This window comes from Microcaecilia unicolor, chromosome 2 (genome assembly GCF_901765095.1).
Source record: "Microcaecilia unicolor chromosome 2, aMicUni1.1, whole genome shotgun sequence".
Classification (NCBI taxonomy): domain Eukaryota; kingdom Metazoa; phylum Chordata; class Amphibia; order Gymnophiona; family Siphonopidae; genus Microcaecilia; species Microcaecilia unicolor.
Genome location: NC_044032.1, coordinates 152,986,184 through 153,000,475, shown reverse-complemented (window position 1 = coordinate 153,000,475; position 14,292 = coordinate 152,986,184). Strand labels below are relative to the sequence as shown.

At 43.8% G+C, this 14,292-nt stretch overlaps 1 protein-coding gene across 2 annotated transcripts in view; it reads right to left on the bottom strand.

The window, feature by feature from the left end:
• LOC115463166 overlaps nt 1–14,292 on the bottom strand; it is a 222,051-nt gene that overhangs the window by 45,302 nt on the left and 162,457 nt on the right. The gene's annotated exons all lie outside the window — the stretch shown is intronic.

Below are 14,292 nucleotides of genomic sequence, written 5' to 3'. Positions count from 1 at the left end.
TTTTGTTCCTGGAAATTTTATAATGGCACTTATGCATATATGTTCCCTTCTTGTGATGAGACCAGTGACTTGGAAGCAGTGAAATCCCCAACGTCTGATGCAGTGAAAACGAAACTCAGTGAGGAGTGAAGTTTTGGGAACAGCAAGTACACTAGTTATTTAAAGTGATGCCACAGATGGGTGTTATTCCAACTATCTGCTGTTCAAGATAAGTGGAAATGATTGTTGAATTGATCAAAGTCTTATGATTATGTTAAAGAGTGTCCATTGATAGGATTTGGGCAGATTCTTCACTACATTGTTTAACAAATATGTGAAATCGTATCCTGTACTGGTTTCATGTCCTCCTTATTTTATGAAAATTTGCTCCTATAAGCTTTAAGTCTATTTTATTTTTGAATGCGTATGTGTTTCATTACAAACAGGAAAGTTTCCAGCTAGTCTGAAAGAAATAGTTCTCACTCTAATTATGAAAAATCCTAAAGGGCCTCAGAGGCATATATTTTCAAAGCACTTAGACTTATAAAGTTACATGCTAAACATACCAAATCCGAATAGGAAATATACCCATTTTCAAAAAAAGAAAAACATCCATTTCCCCCCCCCCCCCCCCCCCCCCCCCCCCCCCCCGAAAATACTGTTTCAATCAAGGTTTTGTGCTTTATGTGTTAATTTTTTAGGCCATTTTCGGAAAAAAAAAACCCACACAAGTTAAAAATGCATAAAATCAAGCCATTGGGATGTAGGAGGGGCCAGCATTTTAGCAGACTGGTCCCCCAGACATCCCAAGAGAGCAATGGGGCACCCTAGGGGCCACTGCTGTGGACTTCATATAAATTCTCCCAGGTAGAGAATGACACAGGGATGGGGACCTGCGGTAAAACGTTTGGTTTACCAAGGGTGTGGGAGCAAACATTTTACCGCCCCAGAGCTGCGGTAAAAAGCCTTGCTCCCACAGTAAAAAAATTAAAAACGTGATTACCGCGGGTCTGACGTCTCCTCTCTCCTTCCTTCCTTTGTTCTTCCTCCCTTACCTCCCCGTTGTGACGCAAGGAGATTCTCCTGTTCCGAGGCCATCCCTCCTCTGCTGACTCCCGACTTCTGATGCAACTTCCTGTAACAGCAGAAGGCAGGAGCCAGAGGAGGGAAAGCCCTAGAGAAGGCCTATGGGGAATCTCCTTGTGTCGCGAAGTGGAGGAAGGTAAGGGAGGGAAGAATGCAGGGCATATCATGACTAGGCTCCATCTATGCTTGCAGATCTGTTACACCCATGTATTCCTGCGAGGAATCTGCTTTCATTGGATACTTTTAGTTTAGTGTTACCAGATGTGAATGAGGCTCAGTTGATGGTTAAAAGAAAGGGAGCATTTTTTATTGTGGCTCCACTGATATGGAACACTTTACCTTGTGACTTGAGATCTGAGAAATCAATATCTCACTTTAAGTGCCTTTTGAAAGCACATGTTTTTACTGCCTTTGAAATTCCTCAGTGGGGACTGATTAGAGAGTGCATGATTAATATATTTTTTCTATGTGTGGGTGGTCTAGTATGATTGAGTTTTCCTATCATTTATTGTAGTTATTTTTCCTATTGTGTATTTGCATTCTTTTAAAATTAATTGTACACTACTGTGACCTTGTTATATAGCCAGGCAGTATAAAAAATTTAATAAACTGTAACCTGGTAAATGTGTGGGCACTACCTGTTAAAAGGATGATTTGTAGCACCGCCTCTGCTTTTCCCCAATCCCTGCCAATTATAATGTAGCTAGTATTTGGCTCTGTAGCAATTGATTTGGCCCAATATTACCAATTTAGTTTTAAAAAATCTATAGATAAGAGAGTTATGTATTCACCACCCACCTGATATACATTTTTAACCATATCATCTCTCTGAGCCTGAAGGTCCAATTTTAATGATGTACAAATGATAATGCTTTGCTTAAAGACCATCAGGGTCAGACTTAGCAGATGTTCGAGGGCTGAGGGGACAGGAACAGAGTCCGCGGGGACGGGGTGGGCAGAACTCACGGGGACGGGGCAGGAACTGGGGCAAACTTTGTCTCCATGTCATTATCTACTCCCAGGTACACATCTCACCGTTGCTCCCTTGTCTGCTGAGCCCTCCAAAACCCAGTACCCCCAACTGTACACCACTACAATAGCTCTTAGGGGTGAAGGGGGGCACCTTTATGTGGGTACAGTGGGTTTCTGGTCAGTTTTACAGGGCTCACAGTTTCCACCACAAGTGTACCAGGTAGTAGGAGGTAGAAGCCTGGATCCACCTGTCTATCCTGCATTGCACCCACCACTACACTACTCTGGGGACGTGCATGCTGCTCTAATGGACTTGGCTATAATATCTGAGGCTGTGAGGCTGGTGAGTACTATTTTTATTCACATTTTTTTGAAGGGGGTCAGTGACCACTGGAGTAATAAGGGAGGCCATCCCTGAATCCCTCTAGTGCTCATCTGGTCATTTAGGGCACCTTTTTATGTCTTATTCATTAGAAAAACAGGTCTAAACCAAAATGTTGAAGTTTTCACCTTAGATGTTTTGGTTTTGTTCCATTATGGCTGTAAAACGTGCGTTAGGCATGCCCTAATCATGTCTTCAAAATGCCCCTGACACACCCCCTTGTGATTTGGACACACTGCAGATGAAATGCATAGATAGACATCTGTAAAACAGGTTTTGAAAATACCGATTTGGACGTTTTGAGAAAAAATCCATCCAAATGGTGCTTTATGACACTTTCAGGCTTATTTTCGAAAGAGAAGGGCGCCCATCTTCTGACACAAATCGAGAGATGGGCGTCCTTCTCTCAGGGTAGCCCAAATCAGCATAATTGAAAGCCGATTTTGGGCACCCTCAACTGCTTTCCGTCATGGGGATGACCAAAGTTCACGGGGGCGTGTCGGCAGCATAGCGAAGGCGGGACTGGGGCGTGCTTAACAGATGGGTGTCCTCGGCCGATAATGGAAAAAAGAAGGGCGTCCCTAACGAGCACTTGGCCGACTTTACTTGGTCCATTTTTTCTTGCGACCAAGCCTCAAAAAGGTGCCCGAACTGACCAGATGACCACTGGTGGGAATCGGGGATGACCTGCCCTTACTCCCCCAGTGGTCACCAACCCCCTCCCACCCTAAAAATAAAACAAAAATTTTTTTTGCCAGCCTCTATGCCAGCTTCAAATGTCATACCCAGCTCCATGACAGCAGTATGCAGATCCCTGGAGCAGTTTAGTGGGTGCAGTGCACTTCAGGCAGGCGGACCCAGGCCCATCCCACCCTACCGGTTACACTTCTGGTGGTAAATGTGAGCCCTTCAAAACCCACCAGAAACCCACTGTACCCACATGTAGGTGTCCCCTTCACCCTTTAGGGCTATGGTAGTGGTGTGCAGTTGTGGGGAGTGGGTTTTGTTTTTGGGGGGGGGGGGGTTGGGGGGCTCAGCACACAAGGAAAGGGAGCTATGCACCTGGGAGCAATTTATGAAGTCTACTGCAGTGCCCCCTAGGGTGCCCAGTTGGTGTCCTGGTATGTCAGGGAGACCAGTGCACTATGAATGCTGGCTCCTCCCATGACCAAATGCCTTGGATTTCGTAGTTTCTGAGATGGGCATCCTCGGTTTCCATTATTGCCGAAAATCAGGGACGACCATCTCTAAGGTCGACCAGCATCCCTGACCGTATTATCGAAACGAAAGATGGATGCCCATCTTGTTTCGATAATACGGGTTTCCCCGCCCCTTCAAGGAGCCGTCCTGCGAGGACGGGCCCAGGAAAACTTGCGCTCCCCGTTCTATTATGCCCCTCCACCTGGACGTTTTGAAAATGAGCCCTCAGTCTTTCAATATGTCTCTTAAATTTGTATTTCATGTTTTTACTTTCAGCTTTTTTGTTGTTATTGAATTTCTGCATTTTTTAGCTTGATGTTTGTTTTTTTTATTTTGATGTAAAGCATTCTGAGCTTTTGGTTTGGTAGGGTATATAAGATTCGATATGTTACATTATGTTATGATATTTCTAATTATAGACCTATTCCTTCTATACCTTTTTTATTAAAATTATGGAAATCAGTGTAGCCCTTCATTTAAGACAATTCTTAGAACATAACATACTACAGACTTCACAATCAGGATTCCGCTCAGGTTATATATATAGTACAGAGACAGTGGTGGACTCTCTTTGGGACACTACTAGATTATTAAATAATGAAGCTAAATAAGATTTGATAGTGCAATATGATCTCTCGGTAACATTCGATCTAGCAGATCATGGAATTTTATTACAAATCTTGGATAGTTTAGGAATACCTGATAATGGTCTAAACTAGTTTAAGGATTTTATGAATAGAACCTATAGAGTTAAAATGAATAAAGAAGGGAAAATGTATGTCTTACCTGATAATTTTCTTTCTTTTAGTCCTGCCAGACCAGCCCATACAAATGGGTACTTGTGCTCATCCATCAGCAGATAGAGACAGAAATAGAAAGTAGATCCATGTGATTTGCCCTCTTAAGTTCCTGTACAGCAGCTGGAAAATGCACAGTATAACATCTGGCCTACCCATGGTGCTCAACTCCAAACAATCGGACCAATGAAGAAGGAAGCGTGAGATCCAAGATGGCGCCTGAAGCTGATGCGCGCGAACTAGCCTCTGATATCCTCTAGACTCTGCCACAGTTGAGTTTCCTCGGACCCGGAATGGGAAAGCGGAAAGGAAAGTCTATTTTGCCTACCTCCACAGGCAGGGCAGTTCCACCTCTCCTGCGTCAGATGACATTGGAAGAATCGGGGCTACGAGCGCCGGGAGCCCAGCTGTTCGCTTCGGGAAGTCCGGGAGAACTTTCTGACCTGAGCGCGGAGGGAGTGTCGCTAAGTCCACCTCCCACAACAGTACCGCCACGACCTGGGGATGAATTGAGGGCAGCGAGTGAGCAGAACACAGAACCCGGAAGTCGGACCCCTGCTATTGCGAGTGGAGACCCCGCTGCCGCTTCGACGCCGGTAGGAACAGCGCCTCAGGCAGGATTGCTGCCTGAGAGGGAAATCGGCGATTCTACCATTGATCGTGGTATAATGACAAAACCAACGACTGTAACCCTAGACAAACTTTGGGAAGCAATTCAAGGACTGAATTCTAGCCTACAACAGATATCAGGTATTTTACGGGGAGATGTGGCTGAATTAAAGCAGGTTCAGGAAGTGACTACTACTAAAATAGCAGAGCAAACAACGAGAATGGAACTTTTTGATAAAGACTTACAGGCAGTGAATTCCTCAGCTTTATTGTTGATAAAAAGTAATAACATCCATCAGCGTAAGATGGAGTATTTGGAGAACCAGATTAGGAGAAATAACTTACGTTTTTTGAATTTCCCCAAATCTCCTCTGATTCCAGCACTGGAAATGTTGAAAAAATACCTCAGGGAAATATTGGGTATCCCCTTTGAGGGTTTTCCACCCATTACTAAAATGCAATATATCTCCGGTGCTGGAACGGGAACTTTTCCTAACGCTCCTCAATCTGGTTTAAATCTAACAGAATTCCTGGAGAGTTCAATGGATGTTATAACCGAAAGAACCACGCTGCTGGTCACTTTTGCTCTGGAACTAGACCGCAATAATATATTCAAGCTTTATTTTCACCACATGAACTCAAATTTCCTTGGATCTAAAGTACAGATTTTTCCCGATTTAGCCAGAGAAACACAAAGAAGAAGAAAAGAATTTTTGTTGTTGAAGGAGAGAGTTCTCCGAATAGGAGGAACTTTCCTGCTTAGGTTTCCTTGCAAATGTTGTGTTTCCTTAAATTCTACTAATTACATGTTTTTTGACCCAGGGAAATTATTAGAATTTATTTCCTCTAAAGAATAATTTTGTAGTAGTTCTTGATTGTTAGCGCTTTAATCTCGGCTGCGACATCTAGGCTCTCTCAGCTTTAATTTAATTATTTGAGAATTCCTGTTAATTTAATATTTTCCTAGTTCTTGGATCATTATATTGTGGACTAAATATATTAAGATAATATGCCTTTTTCTTTTTGATTAATGTATGTTTTCCAATATACGTATTTATGGAAAATTTCATAAATGTAATCATTAAATTTATAAATAAACAAATTAAAAAAAAAAAAAAAGAAGGAAGCGTGAAACTCAATCTTCACCAGCATATGAATGCAGACAGCATGCAACCCTCAACTGACCACCAGATATGTCACCGAGTCAGGAGTATCAAACAAAAAACAAAAGTAGGAGGAAAATCCTTACGTACAACAAAAGTAATGGACAAAAAAGTAAGGGCAGCTCGAGGAGGATATCAAGAAGTCTTTAATGTCAACTGCTAAAAAAATGAACCCAACATGGCCGAGTTATATCGACACATCAAAAACATTGGATATCTACATAAGACAATGGGCTAGAATAGGTTTAAGGAGGAAAAGCCTCATATAAACGTTGGAACCCTCCGTTGTTAATATGATAATCAACTTCAGGGAGGTCAACACATTCATCATAGGCTGTAAAAACCTCCTATTTATACTTTAACTAACTCTTGAAAAAGCTGTTAGTTCAAATATAAGAAAACACTTATCTTGCAGGTCACCCAGTAACCACTAACCATGGCCCAACTTTGGCCAAGGTTTTGACTCCTGCATCAGGGGTCCGCGGTATTCAAAAACTGTGATCTGCAAAAAGAAAACAAATCAGTTCCATCGTCTTCCAAATACAGCACATTCTTCAGTCCACATAACTAACATCTTACTTTCAGAATCGGAAAAAATTCCTTACATCTTACAAGACATGTAAAAATGGCGCGGATTTAAACACTTCTGACGTCACACGCCTTGGTCTTAACTCCTCCCCCTGAGAAAGCGTGTCTAAACTCTAAACACCTACTCTCCATTATACTAGAAGAATTGATTCCATTCAATCCTAATGTTCAATCCATTAGGCTGAATCGTTTTGAGATGGTGGATCCACTTCTGCTCTTCTTGTAATACTCGTCACCTACCAGGGTGTTCCATTTCATCTGTTGTAAAGCTACGCATTTCAGAGATTCAAAAGCATGATTAAAGGTACCGCAATGCGCTGCAAGCGGTGCTGAGCTCTTCTTGATGTTGATATTGCTCTTGTGCTCAATGAGCCTTGTTGACAGCCTCCGTGAGGTTTGCCCCACATATACCTTTTTACAAGTTATATCGACGACATTTTCATCATTTGGAAGGGCACAGTCACACGCCTTGAAGAATTCCATTCATGGCTCAACTCCAGGGATCCAAACCTTAAATTTCAAATGCAATATCATCAAGACACTACTTCCTTCTTGGACATACTCATACATAAAGATTTGTACTCATTCATCACAACAATTTACAGAAAGCCCACAGACAGAAATACGTACCTCCACTTTCAAAGTTATCATCAACGGGCATTGAAGAATCACATTCCCTTCTCACAATTCCTCACATTGAGAAGACTCTGTACAGACTTAGGAGATTTCAAGACACAAGCTCTATCCTCCCATGTTTCAAACCTCCTCTCTACTGTGGCACCATCCACGTCTGTCAACGAGGCTGTTTCTTCTTACAACAATACTCTATCCTCTGCCTTAGACACTCTTGCACCTTTGATGACCCGCCCTATAAGGCGTACAAAACCCCAGCCTTGGCTGACTTCTAATATCCGCTACCTACGTTCCTGTACCCGCTCCGCTGAACGCCTCTGGCGGAAATCTCGGGCCCTTGCTGATTTCTTACACTTTAAGTTCATGCTGACCTCCTTCCAATCTGCTCTTTTACGCGCCAAACAGGATTATTATATCCAACTGACCAACTCTCTTGGCTCTAACCCTCGACTTCTCTTCACCACATTGAACTCTCTCTCCTCAAGGTGCCCCCTCCCCCAACTCCCCCTTCATTATCTCCTCAGACCCTTGCTGAATTCTTTCACGACAAGGTTCAAAAGATAAACCTTGCATTCTCTACCTCGCCACCTCTCCCTCCACTAGTCCGTTCCCCTCTCTCTCCTCCCCCTCATTCCCTTTCCTCCTTTCCTGAAGTTACTATTGAGGAAACTACACTTCTCCTTTCTTCCTCAAAATGTATCACCTGTTCCTCTGATCCCATTCCCACCCACCTTCTTAATGCCATCTCTCCTGCTCTTATTCCTTTTATCTGTCACATTCTCAACCTCTCACTTTCCACTGCAACTGTCCCTGCTGCCTTTAAACATGCTGTGGTCACACCTCTCCTTAAGAAGCCTTCACTCGATCCTACTTGTCCCTCTAATTACCGACCCATCTCCCTCCTTCCCTTTCTCTCCAAATTACTTGAGCGTGCTGTTCACCGCCGCTGCCTTGATTTTCTGTCCTCACATGCTATTCTTGACCCACTACAATCTGGTTTTCGCCCTCCCCACTCAACCAAAACTGCGCTTACTAAAGTCTCCAATGACCTATTACTGGCTAAATCCAGAGGTCTCTATTCCATCCTCATTCTTCTTGATCTTTCCGCTGCTTTTGACACTGTCGATCACAGCATACTTCTCGATACCCTGTCCTCACTTGGATTCCAGGGCTCTGTCCTTTCCTGGTTCTCTTCCTACCTCTCCCTCCGCACCTTCAGTGTTCACTCTGGTGGATCCTCTTCCACTTCTATCCCTCTGCCTGTCGGCGTACCTCAGGGTTCTGTTCTTGGTCCCCTCCTCTTTTCTATCTACACTTCTTCCCTTGGTTCATTAATCTCATCCCATGGCTTTTCCTACCATCTCTATGCTGATGACTCCCAAATCTACCTTTCTACCCCTGATATCTCATCTTGCATCCAAACCAAAGTTTCAGCGTGCTTGTCTGACATTGCTGTCTGGATGTCTCAACGCCACCTGAAATTAAACATGACCAAAACCGAGCTTCTCATTCTTCCCCCCCAAACCCACCTCCCCACTCCCCCCGTTTTCTATTTCTGTTGATGGCTCTCTCATTCTCCCTGTCTCCTCAGCTCGAAACCTTGGGGTCATCTTTGACTCTTCTCTCTCCTTCTCTGATCATATCCAGCAGATCGCCAAGACCTGTCGTTTCTTTCTTTACAACATCCGTAAAATCCGCCCCTTTCTTTCCGAGCACTCTACCAAAACCCTCATCAACACCCTTGTCACCTCTCGTTTAGACTACTGCAATCTGCTCTGGCCTCCCACTTAGTCACCTCTCCCCTCTCCAATCGGTTCAAAACTCTGCTGCCCGTCTTGTCTTCCGCCAGGATCGCTTTACTCATACTACCCCTCTCCTCAAGTCGCTTCACTGGCTCCCTATCCGTTTTCGTATCCTGTTCAAACTTCTTCTACTAATCTATAAATGTACTCACTCTGCTGCTCCCCAGTATCTCTCCACACTCGGCCTTCCCTACACCCCTTCCCGTGCACTCCGCTCCATGGATAAATCCTTCTTATCTGTTCCCTTCTCCACTACTGCCAACTCCAGACTTCGCGCCTTCTGTCTCGCTGCACCCTACGCCTGGAATAAACTTCCTGAGCCCCTACATCTTGCCCCATCCTTGGCCACCTTTAAATCTAGACTGAAAGCCCACCTCTTTGACATTGCTTTTGACTCGTAACCACTCGCCTCCACCTACCCTCCTCTCCTCCTTCCTGTACACATTAATTGATTTGATTTGCTTACTTTATTTTTTGTCTATTAGATTGTAAGCTCTTTGAGCAGGGACTGTCTTTCTTCTATATTTGTGCAGCGCTGCGTACGCCTTGTAGCGCTATAGAAATGCTAAATAGTAGTAGTAGTAGTAGTAGTAGTAAGAGGAAAAGATTTCTTGAAAGGGGATAGCCAGAGAAAACCATAAAAGAAGGATACCACAGAGCACTGTTGGCCGAAAGACAGATCTTACTTCAACTACGAGACAAGACCACACCTGATCTCGTATGTACCTTGAAGTTCTCCTTCTTGTCCACCATATAAAAAAAAAACCATTAAGAAGTTCTGGCCAATTCTAGAGCATCACCCCTGCTTTTAAGACAAGCATATTGTCGTTGCACAGGCCTGACACCATCGATCCCATCAGGAACCACTCTGGACATCACCCTTGTGGATAGTGTTCTGTGTGCAAGCATTCTCTTGATATCAATGTGTTTGAAGACCCGAAGACTGGGAAGAAATTTACCTTACAACACTCTTCCACTTGTGACACTAGCCATGTTAGTTATTTACGCTATCACATGTCCATGTAATAAACTGTACATTGGAAAAACCATAAGACCTATCAAAACTAGAATAATTGAACATAGGAGTTGTATCAAACATCAGGTCCAATCAGCACCATTGACAGAACATTGGTCCTCTACAAATTATACCATTGACGACCTGAAATGTTTTGTAGTCAAACATTTTGTCATGAGATGGCGCTAGGGGAATTTAAACACTTTACTGAATAGAGAAGAACAAAGATTTATTTTCTATTTCAATAGCTGCAGCCCTACGGATTAAATCTAGAAACAGATTACAGTGTTTTCCTCTAGCATTCAGTATACAAATATACATTATTTTATAACAGTCACAATTCATCTTATTCATAAAAAGTTTCCTTGGATCTACTGTTCACCAGGGTGGTCTCAGTCAACTATCTATCATGTATTTATTATTATTATTTTTTTACCATTATCAGTTTTTAATGTTCTTCTGTGTTGTTTACCTCTGATTTCAATTATTTAGATGTTTAGGCATTTGGATTTAGATATTCCTCAACCTTATTTACACCTGCTTTATTTGGAGTATTGATTACATTAAGATACTATTTTATCTACTTTTACATCATCTGATACTTTACTTATTTATTGCATTATATATATTGTTTATATACATGATTTTATTCCCGCAGCATTTTATTTATTTTCTATACACTAGGGTATTCCATTGTTGTAACAAGGTTTTATTTTACTTTCTATTTTTTACAGTGTTTTTTGCCTTTTATATCTATGAAAAACGCAGTTCTTACTAAATTTTCTGATATGCACCTCGTATATGAAATTTATAGATATATTTTTGCAGGAATCATCATATTTAAAATAACAGATTCAAATTTATGTTAGGAATTTTATATGTTGCATAAATTAACCTCTAATAGCTGTGTGATCAAATGCGTTTTCTTTTTTTATATATATTTTTTATGTGTCTCTGTTTTATATGCATTTTTCATTTGATTGCGTAATGAGATTGCAACATTTTGCTTCATTTTAATTAGTATATTGCCCATTTAGTTAGAAAGCAACATTTTGATTTTATACCAACAAGATACACAATCCAATATAATCTACATAGTCGACATACATTATTTAGTGTCTCACATTCTGTCAGTTTCATTCGCACCAGTACCATATACATTCATCCTCACATTTTTAAGTTCAAGCAGACAATGTGCTTAAGTTTATAAATTAACCATATACATCGGAAAACATTTTTATTTAATCGCCCACTTTTTATACTTCTTTCAGTTCATATGTTGAACGTTTTATAGCGACACTCTGGAGAGTGACACTATTTAAAATCTCTTATATATTTATTTATTAGACATAATGACACCTGAAAGGTGACATAATTTTTAACTATACCACTACGTCATCACGTCACTATGGTCTTCAACAAACAGCAGGACAATTACAGCTCTGATGGTAGATATACACTCTTCAATATGGCTACAAATGAAAGAACTTGGGCTCTTCTTTTTATTACTATTTTTTCAGAAATACCTTCTCATTAAAATTGAAAGCGAATGCTACATACCTGTAGAAGGTATTCTCCGAGGACAGCAGGCTGATTGTTCTCACTGATGGGTGACGTCCACGGCAGCCCCTCCAATTGGAACACTTTACTAGCAAAGGCCTTTGCTAGTCCTCGCGCGCCGATGCGCACCGCGCATGCGCGGCCATCTTCCCGCCCGAACCGGCTCGTGTTCGTCAGTCCCATATGTAGCAAGACAAAACAAGGGAAGACACAACTCCAAAGGGGAGGCGGGCGGGTTTGTGAGAACAATCAGCCTGCTGTCCTCAGAGAATACCTTCTACAGGTATGTAACATTCGCTTTCTCCGAGGACAAGCACGCTGCTTGTTCTCTCTGATGGGGTATCCCTAGCCCCCAGGCTCACTCAAAACAACAAACATGGTCAATTGGGCCTCGCAACGGCCAGGACATAACTGAGATTGACCTAAGAACTTATCCAACTAACAGAGAGTGTAGCCTGGAACAGAATAAAACATGGGCCTAGGGGGGTGGAGTTCGATTCTAAACCCCGAACAGATTCTGAAGCACTGACTGCCCGAACCGACTGTCGCGTCGGGTATCCTGCTGCAGGCAGTAATGGGATGTGAATGTGTGGACAGATGACCATGTCGCAGCTTTGCAGATCTCTTCAATAGTGGCTGACTTCAAGTGGGCCACTGACGCAGCCATGGCTCTGACATTATGAGCCGTGACATGACCCTCAAGAGCCAGCCCAGCCTGGGCGTAAGTGAAGGAAATGCAATCTGCTAGCCAATTGGATATGGTGCATTTCCCCACAGCCACTCCCCTCCTGTTGGGATCAAAAGAAACAAACAATTGGGCGGACTGTCTGTTGGGCTGTGTCCGCTCCAGATAGAAAGCCAATGCTCTTTTGCAGTCCAATGTGTGCAGCTGACGTTCAGCAGGGCAGGAATGAGGACGGGGAAAGAATGTTGGCAAGACAATTGACTGGTTCAGATGGAACTCCGACACTACCTTCGGCAAGAACTCAGGGTGAGTGCGGAGGACTACTCTGTTATGATGAAATTTGGTGTAAGGGGCCTGGGCTACCAGGGCCTGAAGCTCACTGACTCTACAAGCTGAAGTAACTGCCACCAAGAAAATGACCTTCCAGGTCAAGTACTTCAGATGGCAGGAGTTCAGTGGCTCAAAAGGAGGTTTCATCAGCTGGGTGAGAACGACATTGAGATCCCATGACACTGTAGGAGGTTTGACGGGGGGCTTTGACAAAAGCAAACCTCTCATGAAGCGAACAACTAAAGGCTGTCCTGAGATCGGCTTACCTTCCAACGGTAATGGTATGCACTGATTGCGCTAAGGTGAACTCTTACAGAGTTGGTCTTGAGACCAGACTCAGACAAGTGCAGAAGGTATTCAAGCAGGGTCTGTGTAGGACAAGAGCGAGGATCTAGGGCCTTGCTGTCACACCAGACGGCAAACCTCCTCCATAGAAAGAAGTAACTCCTCTTAGTGGAATCTTTCCTGGAAGCAAGCAAGATGCGGGAGACACCCTCTGACAGGCCCAAAGAGGCAAAGTCTACGCTCTCAACATCCAGGCCGTGAGAGCCAGAGACCGGAGGCTGGGATGCAGAAGCGCCCCTTCGTCCTGTGTGATGAGGGTCGGAAAACACTCCAATCTCCACGGTTCTTCGGAGGACAACTCCAGAAGAAGAGGGAACCAGATCTGACGCGGCCAAAAGGGAGCAATCAGAATCATGGTGCCTCGGTCTTGCTTGAGTTTCAACAAAGTCTTCCCCACCAGAGGTATGGGAGGATAAGCATACAGCAGACCTTCCCCCCAGTCCAGGAGGAAGGCATCCGATGCCAGTCTGCCGGGGGCCTGAAGTCTGGAACAGAACTGAGGGACCTTGTGGTTGGCTTGAGATGCAAAGAGATCTACCAAGGGGGTGCCCCACACCTGGAAGATCTGGCGCACTACTCGGGAGTTGGGCGACCACTCGTGAGGTTGCATAATCCTGCTCAACCTGTCGGCCAGACTGTTGTTTACGCCTGTCAGATATGTGGCTTGGAGCACCATGCCGTGACGGCGAGCCCAGAGCCACATGCTGACGGCTTCCTGACACAGGGGGCGAGATCCGGTGCCCCCCTGCTTGTTGATGTAATACATGGCAACCTGGTTGTCTGTCTGAATTTGGATAATTTGGTGGGACAGCCAATCTCTGAAAGCCTTCAGAGCGTTCCAGACCGCTCGTAACTCCAGGAGATTGATCTGCAGATCGCGTTCCTGGAGGGACCAGCTTCCCTGGGTGTGAAGCCCATCGACATGAGCCCCCCACCCCAGGAGAGACGCATCCGTACTCAGCACTTTTTGTGGCTGAGGAATTTGGAAAGGGCGTCCCAGAGTCAAATTGGACCAAATCGTCCACCAATACAGGGATTTGAGAAAACTCGTGGACAGGTGGATCATGTCTTCTAGATCCCCAGCAGCCTGAAACCACTGGGAAGCTAGGGTCCATTGAACAGATCGCATGTGAAGGCGGGCCATGG